Source organism: Petaurus breviceps, unplaced genomic scaffold, assembly GCF_028583685.1.
Source record: "Petaurus breviceps papuanus isolate PSGF00001 unplaced genomic scaffold, PetGlider_PUasm1.0 90639, whole genome shotgun sequence".
Lineage (NCBI taxonomy): Eukaryota > Metazoa > Chordata > Mammalia > Diprotodontia > Petauridae > Petaurus > Petaurus breviceps.
The window spans coordinates 7,294,117-7,313,032 of record NW_027187296.1 but is presented as its reverse complement, the minus strand read 5'-3'; the positions used below and the strand labels follow the sequence as shown (position 1 = coordinate 7,313,032).

At 39.8% G+C, this 18,916-nt stretch overlaps 1 protein-coding gene and 1 pseudogene across 4 annotated transcripts in view; one reads left to right on the top strand and one right to left on the bottom strand.

The window, feature by feature from the left end:
* NUMA1 (nuclear mitotic apparatus protein 1) overlaps nt 1-18,916 on the bottom strand; it is a 106,231-nt gene that overhangs the window by 59,536 nt on the left and 27,779 nt on the right. Inside the window, exon 1 of one of the 4 annotated variants that reach the window (XM_069064692.1) lies at nt 297-417. The exons of the other annotated variants lie outside the window; for them this stretch is intronic. The gene's annotated coding sequence lies outside the window, so the exon portion shown is untranslated. Of the gene's footprint in view, nt 1-296; nt 418-18,916 lie in introns of those variants that run through there. 4 annotated transcript variants of the gene reach the window in all.
* Nucleotides 13,599-15,966, top strand: LOC138143444 (translationally-controlled tumor protein-like; annotated as a pseudogene).

The following is an 18,916-nucleotide window of genomic DNA, read 5'->3' as shown; positions in this document are numbered from 1 at the left end:
CATCAGTGAGAGTTCAGCCGGCTCCCCCGGGCCGACGGACTCCCCACAAGGATCAGCTGAGCCTTCAGCAAGTCTAGGAAGCCTTCAAGGGCTGGATGGTACGTCTTTTGTGTAGCAGGGCACAGAGCCAATGCAGGCTAAAAAGGTCTTTTAAGTGAGTCGGGTTCCTGCTGGTGCAGGGCTTCTGCCTTTAAACACACAGACACAGACATAACACAGTTCCGCTGGTGCCACCAGCTCTAGGACATGGCTGCCATTCAAATCCATTCCCCAAAAGAATTCCCACTGCTCCATACCTTTAGCTTGGCAAGGCCAAGTTCCAGGCTGTCTGCTCCTCCCCCTCAGCTACCCGGAACAAAAATGATTCTGGCCCCAGTGTGCAGGCTGCTACTCTCCCGGACAAGCTACTATGGGCTATTGTCCAGTGTGGAATGGCTGACAAAACCCCAGCAGAGCTGCCAGAACCTAATCCCCTGTTCTGCTGTGCATCTATGAGGAGGGGCTGGAAGTGCCAGGGAACAGAAATAGGGACTAGGACCAAAGCTCACTAGTGTCCCCCAAGTCTATATGTCAGTGCTCATCTCAGGTATGGCAGAAACAGCAACAGATCAGAGAGAGTCCTGTGCAACATTCTATGGAGAAGGCTTGCCATGCAAAAACCATGAACCAGGAAGTTCTGAAACATTATCTTGTACAAACAATCGAAGAAGGATCACTAGATTTAGCAATCAGGAAACCTGGATTTTAATCCTATACTTCCTAGCTAGTCTCAGTTTCCTTATATATAAAATGGAGATAGCAACACCGTACCATCTACCGTGCAGGATTGTTATGAACAAAGTGCTTTGTAAATCTTATAGCATTATAAAAATGTAAATCATTTATGTGCTACTGTAGAAGTGGCTAAGTACAGCAGAACGCTCCCAAACAAGCAGTGTTTCCTCCTCTCCTCAGCCTGTTCCAGAATATGCTAAGACCGACTGGACTGGATATCAGCTTAGGCCTGGCATTCAAGATTTTCTACTTTCTGACTGTAACTTATTTACCTTTCTCACCTACAAAACACCTCTGGCTCTGGCCCATCATGTCTATAAACTGTCTACAACAAAAGCTTTGGAATTCCTGTCTCAGCATACCAGTTCATGCCATTTTTACAGTGGGAAAAATGAGTTTGCTATCAAAAACAGTGTCCAAGCAGAGGTGAGGGGAGGCTTATCTACATAGAAGGTGGAACTAGATAACCTTTAAATACCCCTTTAACTGTGAGAAATAACTAGAAAAATGCTCTTCTTCTTCTCCTGTCTATCTGAACCTTAAATTCAAATCCCAGGCTCTATAATCTTGAGCAATTCATTTTGCCTCTCTAAGCCTGTTTCCTCTTTTTAAAAAAGGAGTATTAAGCTTTAAGACCTACACTGGATTCTAAGTGCCAATATTTCTGTGAAGCTATCTCTCACTATCCCACTCTACTGTGAACTGTTCCTCCTCCGAACAATTACTATCTGTATCATTTGTTTGACACATCATCTATTTGCCTGATATTACATGTGTCTGTCTCCCCCAAAAAGCATAGAGGTTTTCTGAAGGTAGGGATGATGTTTTAAAAGCCATGACCTAGATGAGGTCAGCCAGAACAAAACTGTTTTGCACTAATGTTAATATAGTATGACCAACTGGTCAGAGTGAAGCAACTCATTCTCAGCAGCCTCCCCCTTCCTCCAGGGGTCTTGAGTGGCTTTCTCTCCTCCTAGAAGGTTTCTTGAGAGGCTGCTGGCCCCAAATCCCTGCACTCTGCTCACTGGCTCCTCTCTGTTCCTCCTCCTCCTCATCTCCCCTAAGATTTCTCCCTTTCCCCTATCCTCCAAATCTGGAATAAAAAGTGTTAAGTATAAATATAAGTAAATATATATATAGTATGACCAAGCCCCATCAGTCTTAGATTCTTGGCTGGATCTGTGATGTTATGAAGTTTATACATCATCAAGTATTTATTAAGCTACTATGTGCCAGGCACTGTTATTTAATATGGGTAATTGGTCCAGTGGCACAGATCTTAGTCCCTTTGCAGTCCACTATCTTGTGTAATTCCCAACTACATCTTTCCATAAACCTTCCATAACAGAAAAGAATGAACTCTAGAAATGCAAATTCCCTCTACTCTTTGAGGGATGATCCTCTGAAGAGTGACCTGGGAGCCCTTCAAAAAACAGCCTATCAGGAAACAATTGCTAAGTAAGCTCACAGCAGTGCCTATAAATGTTGAGATATCCACCTTCCATACCACCTTTAAGATGGAGAAGAATGGAATACCACTCATCAAGCCTCCAATTCCCTCTATTATCAATAAATTCAAAGGTACATAAAGGATGGAAGAAAAAAAATAAACATTTATATAGTGTTTGCTATGAGTCAGGCACTATGCTAAGCACTTTACAAATATGATCTCATTTGACCTTCATAACAACCTCAGGAAGTAGGTGCTATTATGATCCCTATCTGTGAGGAAACTGAGGCAAACAGAGATTAAGTGTCTTGCTGTAAGGGTTATGGGATTTAAAGATCTTCCATGCCCCGTTGGACTTGCTGACGTAGCAGGAAGGGGCGGAGCAAGAGGAAGCGGAAGCCAAGCTAGCGTTCCTGCGGTGGCTGGTGGTGGTGGCGGAGGCCGCGGCAGCAGCAGCAGCAGAGGCAGTGGCAGCGCAAAGCCCTTTTTGACTTAGCCAGAATTTCTGCTAAGGACTCCTGCTGAGGACTGCCAGGGGCCGGAGCTGCTGGGAGTGCGCTTCCCGGACGCTGGGTGATTGCTGTGAGTGGGGAGAGGAGGACCTTTGACTGAGGTAGCCTGTTCTGTTTTAAAGGCTTGAAAATGTGGGTGCTTTCTACTTTATCTACCTGTGCCAATATCATAACTACTCTGATGGCTTTCACTTTCTGGTTTTGGGACTCAGTCTTTTGGTATCTTAATAAATTTTCTAGTTTATTTCCCCATATGGCAAGCATGACGTATTTTGTAATGGATAATTATATCAGCATATTTGTAATCTCCATAGGCATTGTGAATATGGCATTGCTGATACACTTGCCCAGGGTCATACTGCTAGTATGTGTCTCAAGTCCACATTTAAACTCAGCTCTTTCTGACTCCAGGTCCAGTATTCTATCCATCTAGCTCCTTCACCCACCCTAGCCTAGAGCAGGGAAGGAAGAATTGATGTTATCATTATAAAAATTATCATAGAATGAAGGTACAGAAAGATCTTAAAGGTCTTCTAGTCCAATCTCTTCATTTTGCAGAAAAGGAAAGGGGTCCAGAGAAGAGAGATGCCTCAGTCACTTGCAAGTAAGAAGTGGAGGCAGGACCCAAACCCAGGTCTTCTGACTTAAAAGTCCAGTCTACTTTCCACTATATCCTCCTCCTTCTAAAAGATGTAAAAACTGAATAGTATGAATTTTAGCCATGCAATGACCTGGTTCCTAAAATAATATGCTCCTGCTCCCTGTAATATTGATTTTCTAAATTCCTAGAACCAATAACATTACTGGATATGCCTTAACACCTTTGTGCTCTTGGACATAACTACACGTGCAGTATTTGGATGACTAAGAGGGCTCCAATCAGCTATATTTGGCCATCAAGATTCCAAATTCAAACCTACCAAAGAATAACATATTTCTATGCCAACCTGAAGCTGCAAAACATTTTATGGCAATCCTCTAATTGTAGCTATGACAAGTATCACCATTTTACATATGCAAAAACTATAGCTCAGTGTGATAGTAATGGTATTTAAAGATTCCCCTGTATAGGCTTGGTTTTTGGTTTGATTGTGTTAAAACCCAGAGCTTGTTAATCCCACCTGTGGGATGGACTTGTTGACATGAAAAGAAAGTCCTGAACTGGGAGGAGCTGTCCTGAACTGGGAGTAGCTGGTGACATAGAGGATTGCTGAGGGCCACTTTGAATTGCCCTGGACTTTTGAGACCTGCCCCCAGAGCTGCCAAGGACTGAGGAGACATGGCTGTTTTGCTGGTACTTTGTCTGTCTGTTTTGATGTTGTTTTGCCAGATTTGTCCACTGGTGAAAGACAGTCCTGTTGTTGAAGTCCTGGAACCTGGCTGTTGGTTAAGAGCTCCTGAGACTGTCCTGCAGACAGAGAGTGAATACTGTCCACTGGTGAAGGACAGTGCTGTTGTTGCAGGGGTCTGGGAACCTTTCTGTTGGTTCAGAAGCCCTGAAGAAGGATTTTCTTGTTGTATGTTTACAGAAATCCTGGGAGAGGGTTTTGCTAATGTTTTCAGGGGTCCTAGGACTGTTCTGCAGACTGAGGATGAATTAATGAAGAGACTGGCAATGTATCTTGTGGCCTTGCTAAGCTTTGTCTCCCCAGGAACAAAGATGAAGAAAAGACCTCCATTTGGGTACTAAGTGCTGTGCTTAAACTTGTTGTAACTCTGGGGTAGATTCAATTGTGATCCTGGGGTGGGGAACTTTTGACCTTTTTGTGTTCTATGATTGAACAAATGAATGTACTTTACTTTTGCTTGGAAACTAATCTCCATTTGAGAAGAGGGGCTTTGTGATGATTTAAATGAAGGTACAGCCTAGGGGTGGAGTAGTATTTAGAACTGGGACTTTGTAATTGATTGAATGAATATAAGGTCCTGGGGTGGGGTAGTACTTGGAGATTATTTAATCACACTTAGTAAATGCAGTATTTTGAATGATGTCATATTTTGACCTTCTCTGTTCTTAATTTGTCACTGAATAAAATGGAGAGCACCTATGCTGGTATTCTGAACCTTGGGAAGTTGCCTTTGCTTGGTATTACATTACATTATGGTGTAGTCGGCAAGGAGTACAAAGCATAGTGCCTCTATTTGTTCCAGGATCCGTGGCCATTTAGATTGAGATTGTAGGGCTAAGGATCCTGGAGGGGTGGAAACCTTCATTTAGTCCATCACAAAGGGGGGGTCATCCTTGATGCCCCTTCAGGACTCACCCTGATAATCTAGCTTAAACTGGCACAGGGTCGGGGGTAGGGGTCGGGGGAAGGAAGCCAAATGTCTTCTACCTTTCTTCTCTCCCTATATAGAGCTCTGGGAAGCTAGGATGTTCCCCAATAATTATATGATCTGGACATGTGTGCATGGACGCAGGCATGTACACAGACACGCATACTCATACATAAGGGGGATGAGGAACAGACAAATCCTTGCACTAAGGTAAGTTTCCTATACTTCCCACAGTATTCATATAATATCCCTAGTGGTCCCAGAGTTGCCCCACATGCCATCCCCTCACCTGCCTCTGTCACTCTTTTCTCTGACCCTCTAACTCCAAACCACATGCACTGGATTCAGGACAAAGGTTAAGTCCCCATCAGGCTCCCTTCCCCTGTCACTTTCCTCCATCAATAAGGAGACTATTAAAGCTCATGTCAATGGAGGGGAAAAAACTCTCTAAGAAATGGATAAGTGGAAAATAGCTAAAAGACTCTGACAAACTAGATAACAAAATCTGGCACTTTTAAGCACTATGTCTCACTACTAGATTTAAAAAAAAAAAGGTACTGCATCTCAGTGAAGTATGGCAGCCTTCCACAGTCCTATATTAAAGCTATGTTGCATGGCTGTAGCAGCAAGCACCCCAAGCATCCTCAGGGTGGCTGCCCATACAGGTTCTTGGATCTGCTTTGTTAAAGGAAAGCAACTCAAAATGGGTTAACAAGCTTACTTTAATCAGTCAGACATATATCGTTTACCTTGTTCAGGGGAAAAAGGTCAGCACCCCGAACTTCAAAGTATACAGGCAGAATTATCAAGACAGAAATAGATCAAGTAGACAGATTTCCAAACTGTCCAACCATTACATCCATACCCAGTCAACATCTGGGTTTTTCAAAGGGGGGGGGGGGCCTGGACAACGGCTTCCCAGTATCCAGATCAAATCACAGAACACTTCTCAAAGTGAGCCCCCAAAACAAAGCTACATATCAGCCTTCTCCTGGCTCAGAGAATGTAACAACCTTATTGACCAACTGGCCAATCAAAAAGTATCTACTGAAAAACAAGCCTCCCACCCCAGGCTTCAGGTGCACTTTAGCCTGGGGGCAGGGAAGATCTTCCAAATTTGCATTCCCATTACAATGGCCAGTGGCTGAGTTCTCAGAAGTCCCTCTCTAGTTAGCAGACCATCAAAATGGACCTCCTCATCAGAGCACCCCAAGGACTACAGCCAGTTTCCCCAGTCTCTCTGGAATCAGAGAATTTGGAACTGAAGATCACAGATGAGACAGCATCACAAAAAACACTTGACTGGGAATTCAGAAGACTGGCCTTTTCAGTCAGATTACATGTTACCTCCTTTGTGCCTTATGTTCCAGCCAAAATGAATTAGTCTGTTACTTGAACTCCTTGCCCTTGGCTGCACTATTCCCTGTCCCTTTTCCTCCCCCACTGCATCTCTATATGTTGAATTTGACCCACACGACCCCAATTAAAGGCTGCCTTTTCCACCCAGCATACTTTCTGTGATTTTCCTGAACAGATCTGATTTTTCTGTCTTTAAATGGCATTATACTGGAACCTTTTTCATGCTCTTAAGTCATTTCATACTGTACTGGAACTATGTGCCCATGTCTTGTAACCCCACCCACAGCGTGAAGACTGAGAGCCATATTATTCATTATAACACTGTATTTGTAGCCTATTCACTGGATAGAAATAGAGATTGAAACTGGAATTTCATTGTTACCTGGAACTCTCCAGTAAATAAACTTTTTCTAACAATACAAGCCAGAGCCTCCTCTGCAAACTTAAAGGTCTTGGAGAATTACTTAGTGCATTGAGAAGCAAAATGATGTGCCCAGGGTTATATGACCAGTGTCCGAGATGAGACTTGGGTAACTAGGTGGTATAATGGACAGAATGCTGAACCTCGAGTAATACAGACCCAAGTTCAAATCTGACTTCAGACTCTTAGTAGCTGTGTGATCCTGAGCAAGTCACTTAACATCAGGTTGCCTCAGTTTCTTCAACTGTACATAGTGATAATAGCACATACCTTGCAGGGTTGTTGTAAGGATCAAATGAGATAACAAAGTGCCTGGCACATAGTAAGCCCTGTATTTTGTTGTTATTGTACAGTCATTTCTGTCATGTCCAATCCTTTATGACCCGATTTGGGGTTTTCTTTTTTTTTTTTAATTTGTTTTAGTTTTTAATATTCATTTCCACAAGACTTTGAGTTACACATTTTCTCCCCATCTTTCCCCTACCCCCACCCCAAAATAGGGAGCCTACTGAATACCCCTTCCCCCAATCTGCTCTGTCTTATATCCCCCTCCCTTCCCACCTCTAACTTTCTGGTAGGACAAGATGGATCTCTATACCCCAGTCCCTGTATATCTTATTTCCCAGTTGCATATACAAAACAATTTTTTTAAACATTTGTTTTTAAAACTTTGATGTCCAGATTCTTTCCCTTCTTCCTCCCTCACCCAGACACATTGGGAAGATAAGCAATTCAATATAGGTTGTACATGTATCATTACACAAAGCGTTTCCATAGTAGTGATATTGTGAAACACTAACTATATTTCCCTCCATCCTATCCTGCCCCCCACTTATTCTATTTTCTACTTTGACCCTGTCCCTTTTCAAAAGTGACTGCTTCTAACTATCCTCTCCCCCAATCTGCCCTCCCTTCTATCACCTCCCCATCCCTTTCCCCCCCTGCTTTCTTGTAGGGTAAGATACCCAACTGAGTGTGTATGTTATTTCTTCCTTAAGCCAAATTCAATGAGAGTAAGGTTGACCCATTTCCTTTCATCTTCCCGCTCTTCCCCTCCATTGTAAGTTTTCTCTTTCCTCTTTTATATGAGATAATTTACCCTATTCTATCTCTTCCCTTCTCCTTCTCTCTATTCCTCTCTCACCTCTTAATTTTATTTTTTGATATCATTCCTTTCTATTCAACTGATCCGGTGCCCTCTATGTATATATACATATACACACATACACATACTCACATATGTATTTATACACCCATACACCCTCCTATATATACATATACGTATGCATACTTTTTATATATACACACATATATATATACATATATGTACATACACACACATATATTCCCTTCAACTGTTCTCATACTGAGAAAAGTCTCATGAGTTAGAATTATCGTTTTTCCACATAGGAATGTAAATAGTTCAACTTTAATAAGTTCCTTATGATTTCTTTTTCCTGTTTACCTTCTCATGCTTCTCTTGCTTCTTGTACCTGAATGTCAAATTTTCTATTCAATTCTGTTTTTTTTTTCACCAAGAATGCTTGAAAGTACTCTATTACACTGAATGACCATATTTTCCCTGAAATATAATATTCAGTTTTGCTGGGTAGGTGATTCTTGGTTTTAATCCCAGCTCCTTTGACTTCCGGAATATCATATTCCAAGCCCTTCAATCCCTCAATGTAGAAGCTGCCAGATCCTGGGTTATCCTGATTGTGTTTCCACAATATTCAAACTGTTTCTTCTTGGCTGCTTGTAATATTTTCTCCTTGATCTGGGAATTCTGCAACCTGGCTATAATATCCCTAGGAATTTTCTTTTTGGGGTCTTTTTAAAGAGGTGATAGGTAGATTCTTTCAACCTCTATTTTCCCCGCAGGTTCTAAAACATCAGAGCAATTTTCCTTGAGAATTTCTTGAAGAATGATTTTCTAGATTCTTTTTTTGATCATGGCTTTCAGGTAGTGCAATAATTTTTAAATTATCTCTCCTGGATCTATTTTTCCAGGTCAGTGGTTTTTCCGATGACATATTTCACATTGCCTTCTATTCTTTCATTTGTTTGGGCCTGTTTTATAATATCTTGATTTCTTATAAAGTCATTAGCTTCCATATGCCCTAATCTAATTTTGAAGGAATTATTCTCTTCAGTGAGTTTTTGAAATTCCTTTTTCATCTGGGCAATTTGACTTTTTAAGGCATTCTTCTCCTCATTGGCTTTTTGAGCCTCTTTTGCCATTTGAGTTAGTCTTTTTTTAAGGTGTTATTTTCTTCAGTATTTTTTGGGGGGGTCTCCTTTAGCAGATTGTTGACACACTTTTCATGATTTTTTTTTTTGCATCATTTTCATTTCTCTTCCCAATTTTTCCCCCACTTCTCTTGATTTTCAAAATTCTTCTTGAGCTCCTCCATGGTGTGAAACCAATTCATATTTTTCTTAGAAGCTTTTGATGCAGGAATTTTTGACTTTGTTGACTTCTTCTGGTTCCATGTTTTGATCCTTTTTGTCCCCAAAAAAGGACTGTATGGTCTGACTGTGCTTCCTCTGCTTGCTCATCTTGCCAGTTAATTACTTGACTTTTGAGCTCTTTGCCACGGTAGAAGTCTGCTTCCAGAGTGGAAAGAGCTTTGTCCCAAATCTCTGGGGTTTTCACAAATGTTGTTAGAAGTGTGAGGAGGGTGCCCTCTCTACGGCCTCCACAAGCTCTGGCATACTGGTGTTTCTCACACCAGGCCCACCATCCAAGAAAGAGACCCAGATCCAAGCAGGTCAAAGCAAGAGTGATTATCCTCTGAATGGTTGCTTGGTCCCCCCACCATCTGCAGTCCAGGAGCTCTGGAGGCAGTCACATGGCAGCAGCTATAGCTGCCGTACCTCTGCCACCTCTCACTCTGGGGGCAGGGGGCCTGACCATGCTCTTCCATCACTCAGTTCCAACAGAGTTCCCCACTGACCTTTTGCTTTCTCTTTGGCATTTATGGGTTGAGCAGTCTGGAAACCACGGCTGCTGGTAATTCACTATCCTGAAGTCTGCTCCAGCCAGTCTGGGCCACCCCGGGTCCAGGCCAACAGCTCTTGTGGGACTATGCTCAGCTCCCAGCCTGGTGCGATAAACCCTTCCTGCTGGCCTGCTGGGCTGCCTTTGTTTCTCTCTGTCACTTTGTGGGTTCTATAGCTTTAAATAAAATTCTTTTAGAGTCATATTTTACAGGTATTGGAGGTGGCTGGTGTGGGAGCTTGAGCAGTTTCCTCCTTCTACTCCACCATCTTGGCTCCTCCCCCTCTGGGGTTTTCTTGCAAAGGTACTAGAGTGGTTTGCTCATTCCTTCTTCAGCTCATTTTACAGATGAGAAACTGAGGCAAACAGCAGGGTTAAAGTGACTGGCCCAGGGTTACACAGATAGTGTCTGAGACCAGATTTGAACTTAGGAAGATGAGTCTTCCTGACAACATCTAGTCAACCATTTATGCATTTCCCACTAGGCTGCACTAAATTGCATTCTTCCAGACTTCTCTTTCATACCCTAGAGCTGAGTCACCTGCTTCCCTGCCTGTCCTCCCACTCCTTATTAAAGGAGCGGTCACTGACTGACCATAGTGCCGATCCTCTTTTGTATGACCATGAAAAATTCGTTCAACATTCCTGAGCCTCATTTTCTTCATCTTTAAAACAATGATGATGATGATGATACTTATACTTCCTACATTACAGGTCATTGAAATAAAAATGTTTTGTAAACCTTAAGGAAGAAAAATAAATTGTCTAGTTCAAATTCCATTTTCATATCTAAGAAAAGTGAAGTAAAAAGATATTATGTGAAATCTCTGATCAAATACCTTTTCACAGCAGGAAAAAGCCCAGTTGGCTCATCTTTGCATTTAAAATCTTTTAGACATTTACTAGCTATATGACCCTGAGAAGGTCACTTAACCATGACTGCCTCTTTAAAAAAAAATACTATTGTACTGTAAGAAATGATGAAAAGGACAGTTTCAAAGAAACCATAGAAGACTTGTATGAACTGATACAGACTGAAGTGGGCAGAACCAGAATAATTAACAACACTGTAAAAAATAATTTTAAAATACTTAGAACTTGATAAAAATAACAACCAACAACCATGATTCCAAAGGACTACTGATGAAGTATTCTGCTTATTTCCTGACAGAGAGATAATACTCAAGAGGTAAAAAAATTTTAAAACTGTGCCTGACCAATGTGGGAATCTGTTTTGTTTGACTATGCATATTTACAAGGGTTGTGTTTTAATTTTTTCCATGTTAGGAAAGGAAGGCACAAGAAATGCTTGTTTACTGAAAAAAAATCAAAAGTAAACAAAACCTTCCACAATCCAGCCCCAATATACTTTTCTAGACTTATTACTTCCAAATCACTACATCTCCATCCTGCCACATCTAACCTAATGCCTCTCAAAATCTGTTTCAACTTAGACATTCCCAATGCAGCCATCCTGGTCCAGACCCTCATTACCTCTCACTTATAGATTAATTCAATAATCTCTAAATTAGTCTCCTTTCTAGTCTCCCCTGTCTCTAATTCATTTTACATATGCCTGCCAAAATAAACTTTCTAATACATAGGTCTGATATAAAAAGGGGTCCAAATAATCCCACCCAGATCCTCTTCCAGGTGTAATAATCTCGTGTCATAATTCAGCTATCTAATTAATCTTCACTGGTTCTGCTATAGAATAAAATTCAATATTTGAGTGTCCACAACATGGCACCAACTTACCTTTCCCCTCTTATTTCCCACTGTTATCCATGCCCTCTACCTCCACCCCCAGCTACCCTATATTTAAGCCAAATTAGATGACTCATTTCCTGGACCAGCCTGGAATGTTTCCACCTCTGGTTTTGCTGGGTTTGTTTCCTATTCCTGGTATGCCATACCCCTGCATTGCTACTTTTCAAAATTCTATGCATTCTTTAAGACCCTCCTTAATAATAGTCATATTTATATACTACCTCACAGTTTGACAGTTTCAAAGTTGGAAGGGACCTCAGGGGTTCAAATAATATCTTTGCAAGAATCTACTACATAACTTGCCTGACAAGTGATTTCTCAACTTTTGCTTGAAAACCCAACGAGAGTAAACCTACCACTTCTCAAGCAGCCCATTCCAAATGTTAGGGATTGTTTTGTTATCTCAAGCCCAAATTTCCATATTCCTAGTTTTATCCTGTAGGGCTACACAGTACACATCTATTCTCTGTTCCATGTGATAAGACTTTTAAATAGCTGAAGAAAGCTATCATGTCCCTTAAAGGTCTCACTGCTAAACATTCCCAGTTTTTCCAACCCATTTTCATAAAGCATGATCACAAGGAACTTACGGTATTGGTTACCCTACTGCTGACACTCTTTACCATAACAGTGTTGATCCAAAAACGTGGTGTCTAGAACTAAACACAATACTTTAGGTGTAGTATGATCAGGACATACTATAGCCAGACTTTAGTCATCTTTGTCCCAAAAACTAGAAACTTTGCCCCAGAAACCAGTCTCAATGAGACTGGATTAGTTTTTGCAACTGTCATATCACACTATTGACTCACTATAAGTTTGCAAACCACTAAAATGTCCAGACTTTTTTTTAGATCTACTGTATACACTATACAATTCTCCCATCTTGGAGTTACAAAATTGATAATTCTGAATTTTATGTTTATCCCCATTAAATTTCACTTTAATTAAATTCAGCCCCATTTTATCCTGTCAAGATCATTTTGAATCCTTTCAACTAGTGTGCTACCCATTCCACCTTTATTTATCTACACATCTGATAAACATTCCATCTCCACCTTTAGGCAAGTCATTCATAGAATCAGAGAACCTGAGAGGTAGAAGAGACCCCAGTGGTCATGAAGTTTAACCCAATCACACATGAAAGAGACCCCTATTATAACATGCCTGACAAATATAGACTGTCTAGCCTCTGCCTGAAAACCTCTAAGGAAGGAAAACCCACCATCTCTTAAGGTAACCCAACCTACTTTTGGAAAGTTTTCCCTAACATAAGACCTGAATTTGCTTCTTTTCAACTTCTGCCACTGTTCCTGGTTCTAACCTCCAGAGCATTCTTCTACATGACAGCCTTTCAAATACTTAAAGACAGCCATCATGTCTCACATGAGTTTTCTCCAGGCTAAATATGCCTAATACATTTAATTGATTCTCATATGTCATGGAATCAAGGGCCAACATTATGGTTGTCCTGCTCTGGACATTCTCCAGCTTACCAAGGTCTTTCTTAAACTGTAGTGCCCAGAAATATAATATAACCCTCCAGATGAAGTCTGACAAGGGTAGAGCATGGGTCAGCTATGAATTTCCTATTCCTGGAAGTCTGACAAGGGTAGAGTATGGGTCAGCTATGAATTTCCTATTCCTGGATATCATGCTTCTCTTAATGCAGCTGAAATTTGAATTTGCTTTTTTGGTTGTCACATCACATTGCTGACTCATTAACTCAGCACACAGGCCACTAAAACACTCAGATTTTTTTTAGAACAATTGCTGTCTAATCATGTCTCCCCATCTTGTATTTGTGAAGCTGATTTTTTAAACTTAAATTGTACTTCATTTATCCCCTACTAAACTTTATCTCATCAGATTCAGCAGAATGTTCTAGCCTGTCAAGATCTTTTTGCATCCTCTTTCCTCCAGTGTGTTAGCTTTCTCTCACAGCATTATGTCATCTTCAAATTTGAAAGATGTGCTGTCTATGTCTTTATCCAAGGCATAAATGTTAAAATTGATAAAATGTTAAACAGTACAGGGTAAAGCAAAAAGATTCATGGGGGACTCCACAAGAGATTTCCTATCATGCTGACACTGAAGCATTAGCAACTACTTTTTGAGTCCGGCTATTCAATCAGTTCTGAAATCATCTTATTGTATTGTCATCTAATCCAGAGATCTATTTAGATTTCTCTTATCTTCTCCACAAGAATAAAATGAACTAATCAATTAAACATTATTTTTAATTTAAAAAATTAAAAACAAAAATAAAATGAACTACTTCACTCAAAGTTAAACTCTAAGCATCCTCTCTCATTTATTAGTTTAGCAGTCCCATCAAAACAGGAAATGAGATTCGTCTGGCGTGACCTTTTCTGATGAAGCCATGTTAGCTCTTTGTAATCACTGCATCTTCTTCTAGCTTCCTTCATGAACCAATAGAGACTTTTCCCAAGAGAAGTCAAGGTTCACTGGCTTGTAGTTTGCAGGCTCTGTTCTTTCCCTTTTTTGAAAATCAGTACATTTACCCTTCTCCAACTTTGTGGTAGCTCTCATTTTTCATGATCTTTCAAATGTCACTGGCAGGGCCCAGTAATCACAGATTGGCTAATTCTTGCACTAACCAAGGATGTAGCTCATCTGGGTCAAGATACTTGAATTCATCAGGACAACTAGATACTCTTTTAGTATTCTCTTATCTTAGGTATTAATTAGTCATTTTTTCCCTTTCATTTTCATTGGAAACTGCATTCTCTTTGACAGAGAAAACAGAAAAGCAAAAATCAAGCATCTTTTCCTTTGCTCTGTTGTCAATTATCATTGGATCATCCACTCCATGTCCTACCCCTTTTTTGATGCTCCCTTTCTTTCAATATAGCTTTAAAAAAACAAAAATAACCAACTCTCTTTTCGTTGTCCTTAGTTTTCCACACCAGCCCCTGCTCTTTATGAGCTTGAACACTCCTGACACTATCTTTACTGGACCACGTTATGCTCTTAAATTCATCTCGATACCTATCTGGTCTTCCTTCACTTTTCTGTACATTTCTTTTAAAACTCTAAGTTGCTTGGTAAAGTTCCATTTTTTAAAAATGTTAAACATTATGATCCCTAGGACATACTGCTGAACACCTCAACCCATTAAATAGCAATTCTTTGGATGAAGTCTGTCAACCAATTCTCAAGTCACCAAAAAATACTACTGTATAGAGCTCAGTGGTTTCCAAAGTGCTATGGGCAAGACAAAACACTGAGGTGTGGGGGAAAAATACTGGAACTTTTATTTCAAATAAGAAATACATTAAGGGCCTTTTCCGCCTGCACCCCCTTCCCCCACCAAGCACTGCGCTCCAGCCCCCACAGCGTTAGTACCGCTGCCGCCACCTCCCCTGCCATGATCATCTACCAGGACCTTATCAGCCATGATGAGATGTTCTCTGACATTTACAAGATCCCAGAGATCGAGAATGGGCTGTGCCTGGAGGTGGAGGGGAAGATGGTCAGTAGGACAGAGGGTACCACTGATGATTCACTCATCGGCGGAAATGCCTCTGCTGAAGGTCCTGAGGGTGAAGGAACAGATGCCACTGTAATCACTGGAGTTGACATAGTAATAAACCACCATCTGCAAGAAACTAGTTTCACAAAAGAATCCTACAAAACAGTACATCAAAGACTATATGAAATCAATCAAAGGCAGATTTGAAGAACACAAGCCAGATAGAGTAAAACCTTTTATGATGGGAGCTGCAGAACAGATCAAACACTTCCTTGCTAATTTTAAAAACTCAGTTCTTCATAGGCAAAAACATGAATCCAGATGGCATGGTGGCTCTCTTGGACTTCCATGAGGATGGTGTGACTCCATATATGATTTTCTTTAAGGATGGTTTAGAAATGGAGAAATGTTAACGAATTCAGCTGATTACTTTGAATCACCTGTCATCATAAGTGGCTGCTGCTTTTTGTCATATACACAACACCAGAACTTGGACAAACTTGGACTGATGTCATCTTAAGCTTTATTCATTTATTTCTGACCTTGATTTATTTGGAGTGGAAGCATAAAATAAAATGCATTTAAACCCATTTGAGAGAATTCCTATTGGTCTAATGTTTTTTAAGCTCAAATTACAGTAACTTGCTACAGCTGTACCTCAAGGATCATTGTAGAGATCATTGCCTGGTTTTAGGTTACTTTTCAGCATAAGACTCTTCAGATAGACTTTTCTACAGTTGACTGCTTGTGAAAAAGGGAAGAGACGCCCACAAATGTGCCAACAATATGAAGTGGACCTTTCTACATTTTCATTTCATCTACAAGCTAAAGTAGAGTTAACTCTGGAAGAGATTACATCCAAACTGAATAAAATGAAACCAAGTAAAACTAAAAAAAAGAAAGAAATACATTAAAATTTACTAACCCTTAATAAAAGGACACTTGTATTCTCTCCTAATCCATATGTCAGAGAGCTATGTGTCAAGTATACCATAAGACACATGCAAAAGGAAGAGAAGGTGCAAAATGTAGAGGGGTTGGCAATGGAACCCTCACTACTTTGCTCACTTTTAGAATATAGTGACTGACATATTGCAGTTTATGTATACCTGTTAAGTGGATTTATGTTAAGTAGACTGCCTAGTTTTAATTAAACAAACCCTCACAAAATGAACAAGTGGTTTTTAAAAATTTTTTGCAAAGACACTAAAGATTGAAGATAATACTAATAATGCGAGTGGATATAAACAATAGGAAAATGGAATAGCTGATTTTTTTTCTTCTGGTATGAGATCACTGTCAGCCATATTATAAGGTATAAAACAATGACAGCCCCCCAAATCTGAAATTATTAAGATTATTTGAAATATGGATTTATAATCATTAGTGAAGAACATTACACAAAAGTATATTGTACCTTGAGATAATAGCTAATGATGATATGAAACAATTAGGACTAGTAATACATTTAAAAATTAAGCTTTTATTGCTAGGAAAAAGAGTCTATTACCTATCAAAACTCTTAAACCTACACACTTAAAACACAGGAATAGAATTTTTAGAATCTGTTTAAAATTTTCCAGATGAATAGTTTCAGCTGCTTATGGATCCTTTTGGTAATAATATAAAAATGGGACACCTTCCAATTAGTTTGCAAGAACATCATGAATCAAGACAGATGAACATTTACTACGTTCATTTCGACAAAGACCTTTGGTTAAGATTGAAAAAGTGGAATCAACAATACACTTGCCCCATTTGGATCAAATATGACAATCATTAAAACCACATATTGAAATAAATTTAATTTAGAGCCATACCTTTGAATCACTTTATCACAAAGTGTCAACCAAGATATTAAAAAATGAAACACATTACTCTAAGGAAAATATTGACATTTATATATATTAATAATCATTAATAGTATTTTCATGAGGCAAAAGTAGTAAATAAAAATTATTTTAAAGTGTAGCTTATTTTATCTTTAGAAAAATATTCATATATTTGGGCTCAAATATACACATACTAAAAACTTTTTATTATTAGGATGAATTATCAAAAAAAGTTTGGAAAGCAAGATCTAACCCATATCTCTTCATCTGGTCTCCCAAAATATCATGAGATTCTGCCAAATACTTAGCTAATAATGCTAACAAAAGAGTAAATTAGGTTTGTGTGACATGACCTGTTCTTGCTGATGCTGGCTCTTTATAACTATCACTTTCTTTATAGACATTTACTAATGATCTATTTCTTTATTCTAGAATTCTGTTAGGAATTAACTCCAAAACAACCCACTCAGCTGCCAAACTAACTTTCCTAAAGCCCAAATCTGACCATGTCACCCCACTAACTCAATAAACTCCAAGGGCTCTGAATTACCTCCAGGACTAAATATAAAATGCCCTGGCAATTAAAACCATTGACAACCTGGGCCCTTCCTACCCTTCCAGTTTTCTTACGCATTATTCCTGTCAAGATATTAGAAGCTACTTCATTTTCCAGAGCGTACGCCCTGAGTTTGGCATAACAACAATCCTTTGCTCACCCTCTGGATGAACTGATGGTAAACACCAACAGGCCCAGACATGAAGCCCTGCAATGAACAGATTTTGTTACTAGACAACCTTGCCTCACTGTTGCTGTTATGCTACACTATACTGTATGACTCTTTGTCTATCCATAAATATATAAACCAATGTTCAGCCACAATAAAGCAGGTCCCCCCACTAGGAGTGGGGCCCCAGCACATGTGTCTAATTCCTTCCTTGCTTGCAAGTCATTTCCCTCACTTTGATCCCACTTCACTGGCTTACTTACACACAGGATACACCATCGCCTGATTCTTCCTACTTGCACTGACATGCTTCTCCTCACCTCTGCCTCCAAGCTCACCTGGTTTTTTCAAGACAGCTCAAGTCCCATCTTCTACAGGAGGCCTTTCCTAGTACCCCTCCCCTTTCCCATCACTACTGGCAAATGTTATCACTGTTCATCTATTTAAAATTTATATATCTTGTATATACATAATTATTGGCATATTATCTCCTCTATTTAAGGACAGGGACTATGTATTTGTCTTTCTTTGCCTCCCCAGCACTTAGTTTAGGAGAGGGTCCTGCACACAATAAAACAATAAAAGCTTGTTGATTGATTAATACTGGTCTTTATTCTGAAAACTGCATTCTTTTATCCTTTGGGGGTATATGTTTGTGTGGAATAAGGAAATTTTCTTTTCTCCTATTGGTACTTCTCCCATGATCTTTCAAAGATCACTGACAGTGGCTCAGTAACCACACTGGCCAATTCTTTTAGTATCATGGGATTAAGTGGTTAGGCCTAAACATTTAAAATCATTTAGGGTAATTGGGTGTTCTCTTACTTACTTGGGCTTTAACTCCCTACAAGACACTTCTGTTCCATCCTTTCCAGTCCAAAACCTATTTCCATAGGCAGAAAAAAGTGAAGCCAAATGAAAGTTAGAGGGCTATACCTTCTCTCTGTTATCCCTTCTTTGAGCCTCCTCTTTTTTCTACTAAATACAACAAAGGGGGTACCCTAGCATCTGGTATGCTAGAGGCCTTCCTCACTTTCTTCTGATATCTCCAGGGTTCCAATGAAGCACTCTGGCTGTCTACTTGTCATGTCCATGTTCTTACATTTCTTTTTTAAAATTGCCTTTTAATTTTTAAAACATTTTCAAGTAATAAGTATTTTTAAATTATTCTGTCCCTCCCCCTGGCCCCATTAAGCAAATTTTAAAAACACACAGACAAATCCAAAAGAGAAATCCCTTAATATATATCTACATAGTCTGTCGAAACAAACTGGCACATTAGCCATGCCCACAAATATG